The sequence below is a fragment of the Humulus lupulus genome, chromosome 6 (assembly GCF_963169125.1).
Source record: "Humulus lupulus chromosome 6, drHumLupu1.1, whole genome shotgun sequence".
Taxonomy (NCBI): domain Eukaryota; kingdom Viridiplantae; phylum Streptophyta; class Magnoliopsida; order Rosales; family Cannabaceae; genus Humulus; species Humulus lupulus.
The window spans coordinates 195,543,973-195,562,720 of record NC_084798.1 but is presented as its reverse complement, the minus strand read 5'-3'; the positions used below and the strand labels follow the sequence as shown (position 1 = coordinate 195,562,720).

The window sequence follows — 18,748 nt, the reverse complement described above, 5'->3', positions numbered from 1 at the left end:
CCTACGATGAATGGTGATTCGATGGATTATGTCAAGAAGTGCGACAAAGGCCAACGTTACGCCAACATCCCTCGAGCTCCTCCAAATGAGCTCACTTAGAAGACAAGTCTGTGGCCCTTCGTAGTCTAGGGCATTGAATTAATAAGATCCTTTCCCATGGGAAATGGAGGAGTAAAGTACACTATTGTGGCAGTCAACTACTTCACAAAGTGGGTCGAGGGCGAACCTCTCCCTACCATCACCTCTAAGAAGGTGATGGATTTCGTCATCAAAAATATTTTTTGTTGTTACGGGCTCCTGAGAAAGATAGTCTCTGACAACGACATACTATTTGACTGAGTTGTTTACCGACTTCTGTGAAAGGCATGGAGTCATGAAGAGTTTTTCTTCCACTTAAAGCCACTTTAAAGAAAAGGTTGGATCAGGCAAAAGGTGTCTGGCCTAAGTAGCTACCTAAGGTATTATGGAGTTATCTCACCACTGCTAGGACCTCAACTGGCCATTTTCCATTCTCCATGGCCTACGGGTGTGAAGTTATGCTCCCATTTGAGGCAGAAATCTCCACGCATTGACGAGATACTTATGACCCGACCACGAATCATACTTTACTTCAAGAAACACTAGACCTTGTTGAACCGATGAGATACTTACGACCCGACCACGAATCATACTTTACTTCAAGAAACACTAGACCTTGTTGAGGAGCTCCGAGAAGCTTCACAGCTACATGTAGTGTCCTACCAACAAAAAGTGGCCAGATACTTCAATTTTAAAGTGAAGGATAGAAAAATTGAGGTCGGAGAGTTAGTGTTGTGAAGAGTCTTCCTGGAAACCTGAGATCCAGGTGCTGGAGTGTTGGGCCCTAACTGGAAAGGCCTACACCAAGTCGAGAGCATCGTGTGTCCCGAAATATACAAATTGGCCTGACTGAGGGGGATTTGTTGCCCCATGCCTGGAATATCAGGCATCTTCGCTGGTATTACCAAAAATATGAGCAATTGTATTTTTTAAAATTTTTTAATCATTTGTAGCCTCCAGGCACCTTAATAAAAATTGTGTGTGAAAAACACGATAGATGAAATTCAGAGAATCTGCTTGTATTTTTTAATTTTTATGTTTATGTTTTACTACCCTTGGAGTACTTGCGCGCTGGCATGGACAAGTGAACGCAGACTAGTCTCCGATCACTTGGGGGCATAGCTGGGTCACCTTATGAGGTAACCGCTCGTGGAACATGACCTAGGGAACTAAGCCTATTATGAACGGAGTAAACCTAGTGTCAAGACTTGCGAGAATCCACGAGAAATGACCTAGGGAACTCAGTTTGAGGAGCCTGAACGGGCACCCAAGAGTAAACCTAGTGTCAGGGATAGATTTTTCAATTTTATTTATTTAATTAATTAATTAATGGAAAATTCAAGAGTTAGTTTTTGGATATTTTCATTAATATGATAATTAATTAATTAAAAGATAAATTACAAATTGGTTACAGATTTATTTTTTAAATTTGAATATTTTCTATTTAAGTTAGCTTATCATAAAATAGAGAAGGAGATACTCAATATAGAATTTTATTCGCTCTGAAGAAAAGAGAACGATACTTTTCTATCTCTCCCTGAAAAAGATAAAGAACGAATCTCAGGCCTATTCTCTTGATCTCATGTGTTGAGTACATCAAGTAGAATCAGAAATTAACTATCCTTTATTCTCTAAGTGCCCACACACTTCTTGAGGTGTAGAGAACGTTGTGGAAGATCTTGGTGTGAGTACCTGGGACCAGCTTAGATAGGAAGTTCGTTCATATTACGAAAAGATAGCAAGGACACTTGATAGGCATCAAGAGGTATGTTTTATTTTCTTGCTTATGATTAATGTATGTATATTAATGGAACTGCATATTTAAAAGTAGTTTAAATATGTTACAAAAATTTTGTTGTACACTGGGCCAATCCACCACCTTTCCGTTGCGCATTAGGAAACTCGTTCCTAACAACATTTTCCACAGACTGAGTATCAAGAACAATGAAGTCAACAGGAAAGTAAAATTTATCAAATTATATCAAAACATCCTCTATAATGCCTCTAGGAATTTTCACAAAACTATTAGCTAATTGAAGAGTTATAGAAGTAGGTTTTAGTTCACCAAGACCAAGTTGCTTATAAACAGAATAAGGCAATAAATTCACACTAGCACCCAAATCATGTAAAGCCTTATTAATAAAATGATCACCGATAATGCATGAAATTGTGGGACACCCAGGATCTTTATAGTTAACAAGACTCTTATGTTGAATAATGGAACTAGCTTGTTCAGTTAAAAATTCCTTTTTAGGAACATTAGTTTTTCTTTTTACAGTACGAAGATCCTTCAAAAATTTAGAGTAGGAAGGAATTTTTTTAATGTCATCTAAGAAGGGGATATTGATACTAACTTGTTTAAAAACTTCTAAGATGCCATTATATTGGCCGCCTTTTTTAATTGGAAGTAATCTTTGTGGGAATGGGGCTTTTGGAATGAAATGATGGATTGGAGTATCCTTGTTTGAAGAGTCATTGCCATTAGAACTATAAGGTTAACACTTTTCTTTTTCTTTTTCAACCTCGGGTATGTAATCAGGTTTGACAATGTTCTTTCCGGACCTAAGAGTTGAAGTTGATTTGACGTCTCCATTATGACTACACTTTCCTATCTCATATTGACCTTTTGGATTTGGGATAGGATTACTAGGAAATGTTCCTTTCTCTCTATCGGCTAAAACAGTAGCGAGTTGTCCTACTTGTGTCTTGAGTTTGGTAATTATTTGAGACTGATTTTGTAGGATTTGTTGAGTGGATTGCATAAATTGTTGTAAAGTATCTTCTAAGGAATGTTTCCTTTGTTGAGGATATGGTTGATTTTGTGGGGCAGGAGTTTGGTTGTATTGGTGCCCTTGATTCATTGGATGTTGGTTTTGTCTCCATGAAAAGTTTTGATGGTTTCTCCAATTTGGATTATAAGTGGATGAAAATGAACTATTATTTGGTTTCCCATAAGCATGAAGAGCATTGGTGTAACACCCCCATTTGCTAATAAGGTTTAGGACCTTGATTAGCGGGCCTGGAGGGCAATAAGTGAATTAACGTGTTAATATATGAATTTAAATGAATATGTGATTAGAATGCATGTTTAGGTGGAATAAATATGCATGTGGACCCCTTTTGTATGTTAGGGGTAAAATGGTAATTTTAGCCCGCTGAGGGCATAAATGTGATAATTGTATTATATTATTAGTACCACGTGTGAGTGGTGATAATATTGTGATGCACGTGCCGAGACGGTCCTAGGGAGCTAATTAGTTTACAAGTCACAACGGGATTAAATACTCGGCTCGAGAGGAGCCTAGGGGTATTTTGGGAATTTTATAAATTAAGTTTGAGAATTAATGAGTTATGGTTAATGGTAATTGAGTAACTTGGGTGACCATTGGTAACTATTGATAGTAACAATTTTAGGTAAGGAAAATGGTAGATTTGTAAGGAATGTGAAATGTCTAGGATGTCCTTGAGGTTTAGTTAGAAGGGGAATTAGATGGAAGAGCAAAATGGTCTTTTGGCAGGGATTTAGATAACTTCAGCTGAGGGAAAGATCATTCACATTTTTTTCACTTAGGCAATTCAGTTTTTGTTGAAAGTAAAGGAGAACTAAGGGCAAAAAGGAAGAAAGGAAGGGAGTTGGGAATCTTGAGACTTAGGAGAAGAATCAAGGTGGTTTGAGGCAATTGAAGCCAAAAAGAAATCAAGATTGGTCAAAGGTAAGTTTCATCTCTGAAATCTCTGTGTTTTTGCAAGTTCTTATAGAATTTAGGTTTGCAATTGAAAGATGGTTTGTGGCTGGTTTGTTTGAGAATTCAGTTTGAGAAACCAGAGGGTTTAGCTTAAAGCTGGAATCAAGGAAGCTTAAGGTTGAATTCTCCACTTGAGGTAAGGACTCTATGCAATTTTGAGGTTTGTTTCTGTTGTGGTTTAAGTTTTATAAGCTTTGGTTTAAGTTTCTGGTTTACTGGTTTAAACTTCTGAAATTTGAAACCAAAGTGTGATTTATGGGAGTGATTATGTGTTTATGCTTGTTTTTGGTGTTTATAGGTTGTTATATGGTTTATTTGAGGTTTTGGAATGATTTGGAAGTTTAGGTATGCATTAGGGTTGAATTGGGAGTGTTTTGGCTCGGGGAAAACCTAGATTTCTGGGTTCGCGAAGGAGCGTCGCGGCCCTGTTCTTTTGCGCCGCGGCGCTAGGCTGCAGCATGGGGGTGGATCATTCTGGGTGTCGTGGCCCTCATTGGTGGGCGCCACGGCCCTCATTGGTGGGCGTCGCAGCGCTAGGCCATTTTGGGCAGGGGGAAATTTCCACTTTAGGGTTTTTGCCCAGGGGGCTCGGGGGATGTTTTCACTACTTTGTTTTGGGAAATTGGAGGTCCTAAGAGTACGGGATTGGTCCTAGGAAATGGTTTTGGGTTGGTTAGTATTAAAGAGTGTTTTTATGTGTGTTGTGACTAGGTTTCCGGAGAAGCTCGGGATAGAGAACCGTGCTCGTGATTTCGGTGCATAGAAAGCTCGGGATACAGGTAAGAAAACTATGGTACCCGTAGAAAAGGGCATGGGCCCATAAAGTTGTTGCAGAGCATGGCCCTAGATTGTATTACATGTTAGGGTGTAGCCTTGATTTAGTTATTATATGCTTGAATGTTGTTTGAGTTATGCTATATGTGATTATAGTAGGATGAACGGAAAAGGAGCCGAGAACGACGAAGGGCTGAGAACGGCAGTGGGGCCGAGAACAACACTTAGCACATGGAGTGCTTAATTTTAGGGTGAGACCCCAATGGATACATGGGATATCCTTACGGTGAGAACCGAGACCCCACGCTTTGGTAACGTTTCTGAGACGGCATGGTCGTATTTGTTTAGTCTGATGGACTATCTGTTTATTGGTGGATTATCTGATATGTTGGTTATATAATATGCATATGTTATGTGTTGTATGAGTTTTCTTGCTGGGCTTCGGCTCACAGGTTCTCTGTGTTGCATGTAAGGGCAAGGAAAGAGTCAACCAGCCATGAGTATGGAGAGCGTGGGGCGGCGCGTACATGTTTGGCCTCCCCGACTGCTTTGGTGGGGGCAATTTGAAAAAGATGGTTGTATTAAATTGTGATTTTGATAGTTAGTTATCTGTAAACCTATTTTGAGTTGTAAATATTTTATAAACCTTATTTTGGGATCCCAAACGTTAGACACTTGGAATTTTACATGAAATAGGATACTTTCAAAGTTTACAGCCTTAACTTTTTGTTTAATCACACTTTTGCTCTTAAAACCTCATTCAGCGAGTTAATTGCACATTTTAAACTCACTTAGTAACGGCTCTAAGGTAGTAGGGCGTTACAACTTGGTATCAGAGCGAGCCAAGGTTTATTGGTTCTGGAAATTGACCGAACATGTATGCTTGCTACCATTGAAAGGCTCGACTCAGGGTTGGTTGGTATGGTTGATTATTATGATAGAATATGTGCTTGAATGCCCTGTTTGCCTGTTTAGTTTCAAAGAGCATGATGAATGAAATAACATATGCATAATGTCAGGGCATGGCCTGTTGTGTGTTATATGCTATCTGTATGTTATCTGGATTGTTGATCTTGGTTGGTTGTTGAGATTGGGAGGTGGAATTGGATTTTGTTATCATGCCTGATGAGCGGTGTCACTGATTGCAGGCATATAGTTGTAATGCCTCGGCAATCATCTAGACTCCGCGGCAGTCGGGCCGAGGATGACAATCAGGGTCAGAACCCTCCACCTGCCCCACAGAACTGGCAATAGATATTAACCGAGATGGAGGCTAGATTGCAGAGAACAGAGGAAGAACTTCATCAAATGAGGCAGCAGGCCCCTTCACAGGTCACAAGGTTACCAATTCAGCAAAATGTAGCACCAGTGCCGGTGCAGCCTGTGGTTGAGAACAGGTGGGAACCTTTGTACGAAAGATTCAGAAAGCAACAACCTCCTACCTTTGAGGGTGGATCAGACCCACTGCAGGCCGAGCAGTGGATGAATATGATTTCTTTGATCTTATATTTCATGAGGATTGAAGGAAATGAAAGGGTAGCTTGTGCTAGCTACATGCTTAGGGAGGATGCCCGCGTCTGGTGGGATGTAGTGAGTCAGCGGAGGAATATTACAACTATGACTTGGGAAGAATTTAAGAGTATCTTTAATGAGAAATACTATAGTGTAGCAATTCGAGCTGCGAAGGTTGATGAGTTTATCAACCTGGCTCAGAACGGGTTATAAGTTACTGAGTATGCCCTGAGATTTGACAGACTGGCAAAGTTTGCGCCAGACTTAGTGCCGACGGATGCGGCCAGGAGAGATAGATTCATACGGGGGTTGAATGTGATGATCGCCCGTGATGTGAATATTACCTTAAATCCAGAGACTACTACCTATGCTCAAGTGGTGGATAAGGCCCTTACTGCAGAGAGGGCTGAGGATCAGATATGGAAAGACAACGTCGTTAGACGTGATGTCAAGAGGATGGTGCCTCCTTTTACTGGGTCTAGTTGGGGCAGTGGCCCCAGTGAGCAGAAAAGAAGAGTTCCAGATTCATTTGTTCCTCCTAGTTCTGATAGGATGGTACGAGGTTCTATTGGTGGCCGTCAGGGAGGAGGTGACAACAGGAGGAGTTTTCCAGTGCGTCCTCGATGCAGACGACGACATCAGGGTGAGTGTCGGATTAGGGCATGTTTTATTTGTGGGAGTGCCAACCATCTGAAGAAAGACTGCCCACAAGCTAAGAAAGAGGAGCCAAAGCAGGGAGACAGTCTCACTCCTGCCAGGGTATTTGCTTTGACTCAGACTGAGGCGGAGGCTAGTCCCTCAGTTGTGACAGGTCAGATCTCTAGCACTGGTTCTTTGTATACTGCATTGATTGATTCAGGGGCCACCCATTCATTTGTATCTGTTAGGGTGATAGACCAGCTTTGTAGACCTAGTATTGTGTATGCTAGGGGTTTTCAGACTTTGTTACCAACAGGAGAACTGGTAGTCTCTAGGAGATGGGTTAGAGCATTACCAGTAGAGATAGATGGTAGGGAATTGTTTATTGATCTGGTTGAATTATACATGGATGATTTTGATATGATATTAGGGATGGACTGGTTAACGAGGTATGGGGCAACGATTGATTGCAAGCGACGAATGGTGACTTTTGAACTAGAAGGCGAGGTACCCTTTGTATTTGTGGGGACAGTGAATGGACCGCGGGTGCCTATGATCTCAGCACTGAAGGCTAGAGACCTGATGCCGGAAGGTTGCATAGGATTCCTAGCAAGTGTTGTAGATACCTCTAGAGTGGTAACAGTGGGACCGAATGAAAGCAGATTGGTATGTGAGTTTCTAGACTTATTTCCAGCAGATTTGTCGGGATTGCCGCCACAGCGGGAGATCGAGTTCGTCATAGAGTTGGCACCAGGAGCGGAGCCAGTATCTAGGGCACCCTATAGAATGGCTTCGGCAAAGTTAAAGGAGTTGAAGATTCAGTTACAGGAGTTATTGGATTTGGGATTCATCAGACCGAGTTTCTCGCCATGGGGTACTCCAGTGTTATTTGTTAAAAAGAAGGATGGATCGCTTAGGATGTGCATTGACTACAGGGAGTTGAAAAAGTTGACTATTAAGAATAAGTATCCACTACCTAAGATCGATGATTTATTTGACCAGTTACAAGGGAGTACGGTGTTTTAAAAGATTGATCTCCAGTCAGGTTATCATCAGTTGAGGATTAAAGAGGAGGACATACCAAAGACTGCTTTCCGGACAAGGTATGGGCACTATGAATTTCTGGTTATGTCCTTTGGATTAACCAATGCCCCACCAGCTTTTATGGATATGATGAATAGGATTTTCAAAGATTATCTGGATAAGTTTGTGATTGTATTTATCGATGATATACTAGTGTACTCCCAGTCAGAGACAGAGCATGAGCATCATCTACGCCTGGTATTGCAGCGATTGAGATAGCATAAGTTATATGCTAAGTTCAGGAAGAGCGAGTTCTGGTTAGCGCAAGTTACATTTCTAGGCCATATTGTCAGTAAGGAGGGGATACTGGTTGACCCAAGTAAGATAGAGGCAGTGAGAGATTGGCCTAGACCGAGCAGTGTTCCTGAGGTCAGAAGTTTCCTTAGGTTGGCAGGATACTACCAGCGATTTGTAGAGGGGTTCTCCATAATTGCTACTCCATTGACATAATTGACAAGAAAGAAGACCAAGTATGTGTGGACAGATCGGTGTGAAAATAGCTTCAAGGAATTCAAGTGGCAATTGATTACTGCACTAGTGTTGAGCCTACCAGCAGACAATGAGAAGTTCGTGGTTTACTGTGACGCTTCCAGACAGGGTTTGGGATGTGTGTTGATGCAAGCTGGGAAAGTAATAGCTTATGCATCAAGGCAATTAAAAGAGTATGAGCAGAGATATCCCACGCATGATCTGGAGTTGACTGCAGTGGTATTCGCACTTAAAGTTTGGAGACATTACCTGTATGGTGAAAGGTGCAAGATATACACGGATCACAAGAGTGTAAAGTATTTCTTTACCCAGAAAGATTTGAACATGCACCAAAGACGGTGGCTAGAATTGGTAAAGGATTATGATTGTGATATCTTATACCATTCTGGGAAGGCTAATGTAGTGGCTGATGCATTGAGCCGGAAGGGCCTAGGACAGTTGTATAGTTTGAGATAGATATCTGACAGATTAGTTGAAGAGATGACCAGAGCAGGTATAGAGTTAGTGGTTGGTAGGTTAGCCAACATTACTCTTCAGTCAACGCTCCTTGAGAGGATTAAGGAAGCACAGGGAAGGGATCCCCAGTTGGTTGAACGTAGGGAGAATGTCCTAGCTTGAGTGACTAAGGACTTCTCTATCTCAGAGACGGGTTTATTAAAGTACAAAGGACGAATTTGTGTTCCAATCGATCCAGATATTCGGTGAGAGATCCTGGATGAGTCTCATACCACTCCCTACTCTTTACACCCAGGTACTACAAAGATGTACCAAGATTTGAGAGTTTTGTATTGGTGGACAGGCATGAAGAGGGATGTGGTAGACTATGTGGCTAGGTGCTTAACTTGTCAATAGATTAAAGCTGAACATCAGAGGCCAGCAGGGTTATTGCAGCCTCTAGGGATTCCCAAGTGGAAATGGGAGGATATTACCATGGACTTTGTGGTAGGATTACCAAAGACCGTGGGTCTGCATGACTTGGTGTGGGTGATTGTGGACAGGTATACTAAGTCCGCCCACTTTCTACCTGTGAGAACAACTTATACTGTGGAAAAGTATGCTGAGCTATATGTGAAGGAAATTGTTCGACTTCATGGGGCTCCGAGGTCGATAGTATCCAACAGAGACCCCACCTTCACCTCCAAGTTTTGGGAGAGCCTGCAGAAGGCAATGGGCACATAGTTACGGTTTAGTACCGCTTATCATCCTCAGACAGATGGGAAGTCTGAGAGGACGATTCAGATATTGGAGGATATGTTACGAGCCTGTGTGTTGGATTTTGGGGGGATCTTGGAGTAAGTATCTCCCTTTGATTGAGTTCTCGTACAACAATAGTTATCAGGCGACTAGCAGAGTGGCTCCGTATGAGATGCTGTATGGGAGAAAGTGCAGGTCACCGATACACTGGGATGAGACTGGTGAGAGAAGATATTTAGGTCCAGAGATGGTTCAGAGGACCAATGAGGCGATTGAAAAGATTAGAGCTCGTATGCTCGCCTCCCAGAGTCGCCAAAAGAGTTATTCAGACCTGAGACGCAGGAGCAAGGGATTTTCAGGTTGGTGATCATGTGTTCCTTAAGGTTTCGCCCCTGAGAGGAGTAAAACGATTCGGTGCTCGGGGCAAGTTGAGCCCCAGGTTTGTTGGCCCCTTCAAGGTTCTAGAACGAGTTGGAGAGGTGGCTTATAGATTAGCAATGCCTCTAGCTCTATGAGGGGTTCATAACGTGTTTCACGTATCCATGCTCCGGAAATATGTATCAGATACTACTCATGTGTTGAGCTATGAGAATTTGGAGCTGGATCAGGATTTATCATACGAGGAGAAGCCTGTTCAGATCCTTGACAGAGAGGACAAAGTTTTGCTGAGCAAGACCATCGCCTTGGTTAAAGTGTTGTTGAGGAATAGCAAGATTGAAGAGGCGACGTGGGAACTTGAGTCTGATATGCGGGAGCGGCATCCCGAGTTATTCAGGTAATTTTGAGGACGAAATTTCTGTAAGAAAGGGATAATTGTAACACCCCCATTTGCTAATAAGGTTTAGGACCTTGATTAGCGGGCCTAGAGGGCAATAAGTGAATTAACATGTTAATATATGAATTTAAATGAATATGTGATTAGAATGCATGTTTAGGTGGAATAAATATGCATGTGGGCCCCGTTTGTATGTTAGGGGTAAAATGGTAATTTTAGCCCGCTGAGGGCATAAATGTGATAATTGTATTATATGATTAGTACCACGTGTGAGTGGTGATAATATTGTGATGCACGTGCCGAGACGGTCCTAGGGAGCTAATTAGTTTACAAGTCACAACGGGATTAAATACCCGGCTCGGGAGGAGCCTAGGGGTATTTTAGGAATTTTATAAATTGAGTTTGAGAATTAATGAGTTATGGTTAATTGTAATTGAGTAACTTGGGTGACCATTGGTAACTATTGATAGTAACAATTTTAGGTAAGGAAAATGGTAGATTTGTAAGGAATGTGAAATGTCTAGGATGTCCTTGAGGTTTAGTTAGAAGGGGAATTAGATGGAAGAGCAAAATGGTCTTTTGGCAGGGATTTAGATAACTTCAGCTGAGGGAAAGATCATTCACATTTTTTTCACTTAGGCAATTCAGTTTTTGTTGAAAGTAAAGGAGAACTAAGGGCAAAAAGGAAGAAAGGAAGGGAGTTGGGAATTTTGAGACTTAGGAGAAGAATCAAGGTGGTTTGAGGCAATTGAAGCCAAAAAGAAATCAAGATTGGTCAGAGGTAAGTTTCATCTCTGAAATCTCTGTGGTTTTGCAAGTTCTTATAGAATTTAGGTTGGAAATTGAAAGATGGTTTGTGGCTGGTTTGTTTGAGAATTCAGTTTGAGAAACCAGAGGGTTTAGCTTGAGCTGGAATCAAGGAAGCTTAAGGTTGAATTCTCCACTTGAGGTAAGGACTCTATGCAATTTTGAGGTTTGTTTCTGTTGTGGTTTAAGTTTTATAAGCTTTGGTTTAAGTTTCTGGTTTATTGGTTTAAACTTCTGAGATTTGAAACCAAAGTGTGATTTATGGGAGTGATTATGTGTTTATGCTTGTTGTTGGTGTTTATAGGTTGTTAGATGGTTTATTTGAGGTTTTGGAATGATTTTTAGGTTTAGGTATGCATTGGGGTTGAATTGGGAGTGTTTTGGCTCGGGGAAAATGCAGGGGAAAACCCAGATTTCTGGGTTCGCGAAGGAGCGTCACGACCCTATTCTTTTGCGCCGCGGCACTAGGCTGCAGCAGGGGCGGATCATTCTGGGCGCCGTGGCACTAGGCCATTTTGGGCAGGGGGAAATTTCCACTTTAGGGTTTTTGCCCAGAGGGCTCGGGGGATGTTTTCACTACTTTGTTTTGGGAAATTGGAGGTCCTAATAGTAAGGGATTGGTCTTGGGAAATGGTTTTGGGTTGGTTAGTATTAAAGAGTGTTTTTATGTGTGTTGTGACTAGGTTTCCGGAGAAGCTCGGGATAGATAACCGTGCTCGTGATTTCGGTGCATAGAAAGCTCGGGATACAGGTAAGAAAACTGTAGTACCCATAGAGCAGGGCATGGGCCCATAAAGTTGTTGCAGGGCATGGGCCCATAAAGTTGTTGCAGGGCACGACCCTAGATTGTATTACATGTTAGGGTGTAGCCTTGATTGAGTTATTATATGCTTGAATGTTGTTTGAGTTATGCTATATGTGATTATAGTAGGATGAACGGCAAAGGAGCCGGGAACGGCAAGGAGCTGAGAACGACGAAGGGCCGAGAACGGCAATGGGGCCGAGAACAACACTTAGCACATGGAGTGCTTAATGTTAGGGTGAGACCCTAATGGATACATGGGATATCCTTACGGTGAGAACCGAGACCCCAGGCTTTGGTAACGCTTCTGGGACGGCATGGTCGTATTTGTTTAGTCCGATGGACTATCTATTTATAGGTGGATTATTTGATCTGTTGGTTATATAATATGCATATGTTATGTGCTGTATGAGTTTTCTTGATGGGCTTCGGCTTACGGGTGCTCTGTGTTGCAGGTAAGGGCAAGGAAAAAGTCAACCAGCCATGAGTATGGAGAGTGTGGGGCGGCGTGTACATGTTATGCTTGCCCGACTGCTTTGGTGGGGGCATTTTCAAAAAGATGGCTGTATTAAACTGTGATTTTGATAGTTAGTTCTCTGTAAACCTATTTTGAGTTGTAAATATTTTATAAACCTTATTTTGGGATCCCAAACGTTAGACACTTGGAATTTTCAATGAAATAGGATACTTTCAAAGTTTACAGCCTTAACGTTTTGTTTAATCACACTTTTGTTCTTAAAACCTCATTCAGCGAGTTAATTGCACATTTTAAACTCACTTAGTAACGACTCTAAGGTAGTAGGCCGTTGCAATTTGCCTCCTCGGAAAAGGCTTCTTGGTAGGAAGGACATGATTGGGTATTATGGCAAGGACTAGAACATATAGAACAAACATCTTTTCTTGGTTGTATTGGAGAATTTATAGTTTGGCTTATGGCTAAGGCTTCTACTTTTCTCGCAAATTTGTCTAAGGATGTTCTTAAGTCTAATTCATCTTTTACTTCATACCGTCCTCCTCTTTTTGGTGAATTAGTTGACCTAGACCTATGATCAAAATAATCCCATTGTTGTGAATTGACAGATAAATCTTCAAGGGCATCCCAAGCCTCCTGTCCTTGAAATTTTTTTTAAAAATCAGTATGCATAGATTGAATCATTTGACGATTAGAGGGAGTCAAACCATCATAAAAATATTTTACAAGTCTCCATTTTTCAAAACCATGATGAGGACATTTTAATGATAAATCTTTAAATCTTTCCCAACATTCATAAAACTCTTCATTATCTTTTTGAAAAAACTCGGAGATTTCTCTCCTTAGACTATCGGTTTTAGACATAGGAATAAATTTCAGCAAGAATTTATAATAAAGTTGATCCCATGTAGTTATAGACCCCGTGGGAAGGGAATTTAACCAAGCTTTTGATTTTTCTTTTAATGAAAAAGGGAATAATCTTAGTTTGACCGACTCATCAGAAAAGTTTTGAAATTTAAATGTTGAGGAAATTTCTAAGAAATCTTTGACATGCATGTAAGGATCCTCTCTATCTAACCCATAAAAAGATGGCGACAATTGAATGATTGATGGTTTAAGCTCAAAATTGGTAGCAGAAGTGGTTAGAAAAACAATACATGAAGGAGTATCAGATGAAATAGGTGCAAAATATTCAAGCAATATTTTTTCAGGCACAACATTTTCATCAACGAGATTTCTAGTAATATTAGCAATTGGTTCCATGATGCTCAAATTTTTACTAACACTTTCAATTTCAAACAAAGATAAACATCTTTTTACTAATCGATTTTTAGAGTTACGTTCCCAATGATGCATACAATTTTCACAAACAAGGCAACAAAGATAATCTCAAACAAACAATTTTCTGATGTGGAAGATCAGTTAAAACCGCAACCACATAGCATACTTAGAATTTTTAGAGATTTCATAACAATATAATTTTTATGGTTTACTTGTCCCCAGGCCTATTTGATTCCACTTACTTGCACACTAATAACAACTCCCCGACGTTAATTAGTAGATACGAATTGGGAATTTTGTTCAAATTTCCTTTAAGCAAAAATTGCTTATGGTGTAAGGACAAGATTTATGTTTTTTTTTTCAAGTATTTTTTTCACAATTCCACAATAATATGATAAAAGACAGAAAAATAAGGTAAAATTAAATAAGACTACAAAAAATTAGGCAAGAGTAGGGCGGCATAACATGCCATCAACCATAATAAAAATAAGGTAAAAATTAGAAGGCACAAGTGCCATCAACTAGCTAGGAGGCAAAATTGACATCAACTAGTAAATTGCAAAATATATATATATAACAACAAGATAAATAAAGAAAATTACAACAAATGTTAGGAGGCACAAGTGCCGTCAACTAAAAAAAAGCAATAAATATAAATATATAAGTAAGTTTTTCTTTTTTTAAGAGTGGTAGAACCGTCCCAAATTTTCTTATTATCTTTTTTTTTATATATATATATTTTTTATATTTTTGTACATATACATATATATTTTTAAGTGCAAAAATTAAATAACTAGTAGAAGAATTCACTAACCTTGAGATAAATTTTGTTTCATTTCTTGCAACTCCCCGGCAACGGCACCAAAAACTTGATGTACCCAAAATGGGTATGCTTTAAATATTTATATCGCAAGCGCACGAATCGTTCATATAGAATAGTGATCGTGTAAGCAAGGATGTCGAACCCAAAGGAGTTGTCTAAAATCAAAAAGAAAATTATTTAAAACCAAAATTAATAAATTCTAACCTAGTTCCAAAGATTGATGAGATTTAATGTTGCGAACATAAAATAAAATATTTAAAATAAAGCTATTTAAGAGAATAAAAATAAATCAATTATGATTTGAAAATAAGTTGTAAAAGAAATATTATTAAGATACTATAATCCACAAAATGTAAGTTTAATAATACTTATTAGTATATTGATTACCAAGTTTTAGTGATAGTTAAAACAAGTCAAACTATCATTTTCCAAATAGATTTATAATTTTAAGCACAAATTATTCCTAAAAAGATAGGATTTTTCTTCACTGTTCAAAAAAATATAATCTTAAAGTATTTAATGTGAATCAACCTAATGAAACAAAAAAAATCAAATAACATTATTTATAAGGCGAAACATAATATTTTTTTCTAAGCATTGGATGTGTACAATTTAATGACACATTTTACACAAAGAATATTATGTTTTGCAAAATGAAGAACAAAGTGCAATATTACTAAACAATCCAAAATTTAAGATATATGAAGAAGAGAAATCCATAAACTTTGTTGCATTACAAGGGAAATTAACATACAACATAAATACTATCTAGTTACAAGTTGCTTCATCGTGATCTTAATAATCTAATGAAAAAGATTAGAAGCACATAACTAGAATAAAAATTACACAATAAAAAGAAGACATACTTGAAAAATACTAAATGGAAGAGAGAATGGTAGAGAGAAATGGTAGAAAAGATGATGGTAATCAAAAGCTAAGCACCCAAAAGTGGTCTTGAAATTACATATTTATAGCTAAAATGAGATTATTAAAATAATTGATTTAAATTAATTAAATTGATTAAATTAACTAAATAAAGTAAATATGGCATGTAGAGGGAAATTCTAGGGGTGATGATGATTTTGGGGTAAAATTTGTAGAAAAGTTGGGTAAAAAGTTGGCATTTTCGGACAAAGGGACAAGGGGACAATTGATGGGCTCAAGGAAGGGGCAAGGCAGCATGGATGTTGCTGGCAGGGAAATTGGGCTCGGGCTGGGCAGTTGGGTGTAGGCCCAAGTGGCTGGGAAGGCTGGGGCTGGCTATGGGTCGAGTGGGATAGGCAGGCCTGGGAGGCTAAAGGACTGGTTGAGGCGTGTGGGCCTTGAGGCTTGGGCTGGCTGAGGCGTTCGGGCCTGGAGGCAGCAGGCGGGCCCAGGAGCAGCAGCTGGTGGCTAGCCCAATTGGGCTCACGTGGGAGGCTTCCTCTTTGTTTTTTTTTTTTTTCTTTTCTCTCGAAAATGCCACTTTGATTCACTTCTTTTATTTTTTTTTATTTTTGTACTTATTCTCTTTTCTTTCAAATAATGCAACATGTTGCCTATAAAATAATCATAGACTAAATTAAAATTAAATATTTCACTAATAAAATATACCATATAAATTCCATAAAAATATTAATTTACATAACATTTAATTTCAATAAAATCACATTTTTAGTATTCAATCTAATTTCAAATAATTAAACTACAACATAATACAATAAAATATCTATAAAAACATATAAAATCTAGAAAAATACAATAAGACTAATAAATTTAAAATTACTTAAAAACTTAATAAATCAATTAAAAACTCAAGAACTATGCAACAATTGGCTTACAAAATATGGTAAATTAACTCTATTTTGTAGAGTTATCAATACTCCAAGTGCAACTTTAAACACAAGCCTATGCAATCCACTGCAACCACGAATGCAACCCATTACAATCGTATGCAACCTAAAGCAACATATGGAAGGCCCAATATACTCCAATGAAACACCATGCAATTCAAAATGCAACTTAATGCATCCTAAAGCAACCCAAATGCAACACTCTACAACCTTAAATACACCCCCAATGTAACATATATCAAGCTTAACATTTTAGGAAGCCCAATGCAACTTAAATCATTTCAAAGGAACCCACTGCAATCTCAACTTCAAGCCCATGCAACCTACTACAGCTCTATGCAACCATGGAGTGCAATCTCAAATATAACACAATAACCCACTACAACTGCACCAACCTCATTATTTGCAAATTATAAAACAACCCCATAAAACCAAATGCAAAATATAGAAACTCAAAAAAAACTCCACTACAACCTCAAATAAATGTCTACTGCAACCTCATGGCAACATAAAAACTAAGGTCAAATTTCATTCATATGCAACTCATGCAATCCATTGCAATGCATCTCACTCAACTTGAAATGCAATCCAATGCAATGTTTTGCAACCTATAGCAACACATGGCAAAATATACAACCCTATGCAACTCCAATAAAATTTCAAATGCAACCTAAAATAACCAAAATGCAACAAAGGTTGAACTTCATATTGTCAAAGATGTTGAAGATGTTTCAAAAGAGGTTGCAACAGAGGTTGAAGAGGTTGCATAAAAGACAACCTCAAATATAATCCCATTGCAACCTAAAGCAACACATGGCAAGCCCAAGTTACCCCAATGCAACCATATGCAACTCAATGCAATTCTTAATGTGAGATAGTGTAGCCTGAAGTAGCTTACATGCAATTTCAAATGCAACCTTCTACAACCTTACATACATGTGCACTGTAACTAAATGCCAAACATGGCCATTTAAAAAAAAAACTCAAATGTTGTTTCTATTGTTATATAACTAAAGCAACTTAATGCAAACTCAAATGAAAGCTTAATTAAAATCCATGCAACCTCGGGCAACTTTAAAACTAATTTGGAAATTTCATCCTTATGCAACCTCATTGCAACCCCAAATAAAAGCTCACTGCATCCCCATGCAATCTAAAACAACAGATGGCTAGCTCAAGTTACCTTAATGCAACCAAATGCAACCCACTGCAACTCCTAATGCGAGTTATTCATATGTAAACGAATGCAACCTAAAGCAACACATAGAAAGCCTGAGTTACTTCTAAGAAACCGCATGCTACCTAATGCAACCCACATGCAATTTCAAATGCAACCTTACATACACGTCCAATGCAACTGTTTGCAACCTTATATACACGCCCAATGCAACCAATACAAGCTCAAACTACCCCAATGCAACTTCAAATGTAACCCAATGAAAAATAAAGCAACCCAAATGAATTTTTGAATTCAACCCAGTGCAACCTCAAACGCAAGTCCAATGTAACTTAAAATGAAAACCCAATGCAACTTAAAGCTACCCGCTACAATCGCATATTCAATCTAATGCAACCTAAAATAACTTTAAATAATTCTTTTGCAAATGCAACCCAATGCAACCGCCATGAAATTTCAAATGCATTCCAATGAAACCCCATGCAATTTGTAGATGTTGCAACAAAAGTTGCACTTGTTTCAAAATGGGTTGCAAGAGAGGTTGATGAGGTTGCATAAAAGGTTGAAGAGGTTGCATAAAAAGTTGAACACGTTGCAATAGTGCAACAAAGGGAACATCACAACAACACACTTTAACCTTAAATGTAAACTAATGCAACCTCAAGCAACAAAGAAACATATGACAACCCAATACAATTTAAAAAATGCAACCCAATAAAATTTTAAAAAATGCAACTTCCTGTAACACGTAGGAATTAAGTGCAATCTAAAATGCAACTACATCAACCTCATTATTTTCAAATTATAAAACAACCCCATGCAACCAAATGCAAAATATAACAACTTTTTTTTTAAAAAAAAAAAAAACTCATTATGCAAAATCAATCATGTTAAGCAACTTACCAGGCACTTAAAGCAGAATTTTTTGTTTTTAACATGTTAGGAAACCTTATAGAAAACCTAAGATTTTTTAGGCAAATTATAGCATGTTAAGGGATTTCATTACAACATTAAGTAACTTGCAACAACCTTATCTTAACCCTATCTTTTACTGAAAGTATATTTGAATGATTGGTTACAAGAATGTCCTCCAAGATAGCATAATCAACTTATATAAACCTTTGCTGAGTGAGACTTAATGCCACTTAGCTTTAATGGACTTTTTGCATTTTCGATTGGAATTGACAGGATTGGATAAGTGTGATTAGCTTTGGTGATTTGGATATGACGAGAGCAATTTCTGGTTGAATATAGAGCTCACATT

General features: G+C 38.7%; 1 non-coding gene across 1 annotated transcript; it reads left to right on the top strand.

The window, feature by feature from the left end:
- The first annotated feature begins 13,113 nt into the window (after positions 1-13,113).
- Positions 13,114-13,220, top strand: LOC133787269 (small nucleolar RNA R71). Its single transcript, XR_009872299.1, has one exon. It is a non-coding gene; the product is annotated as a small nucleolar RNA R71 (small nucleolar RNA).
- The last annotated feature ends 5,528 nt before the right edge of the window (positions 13,221-18,748 follow it).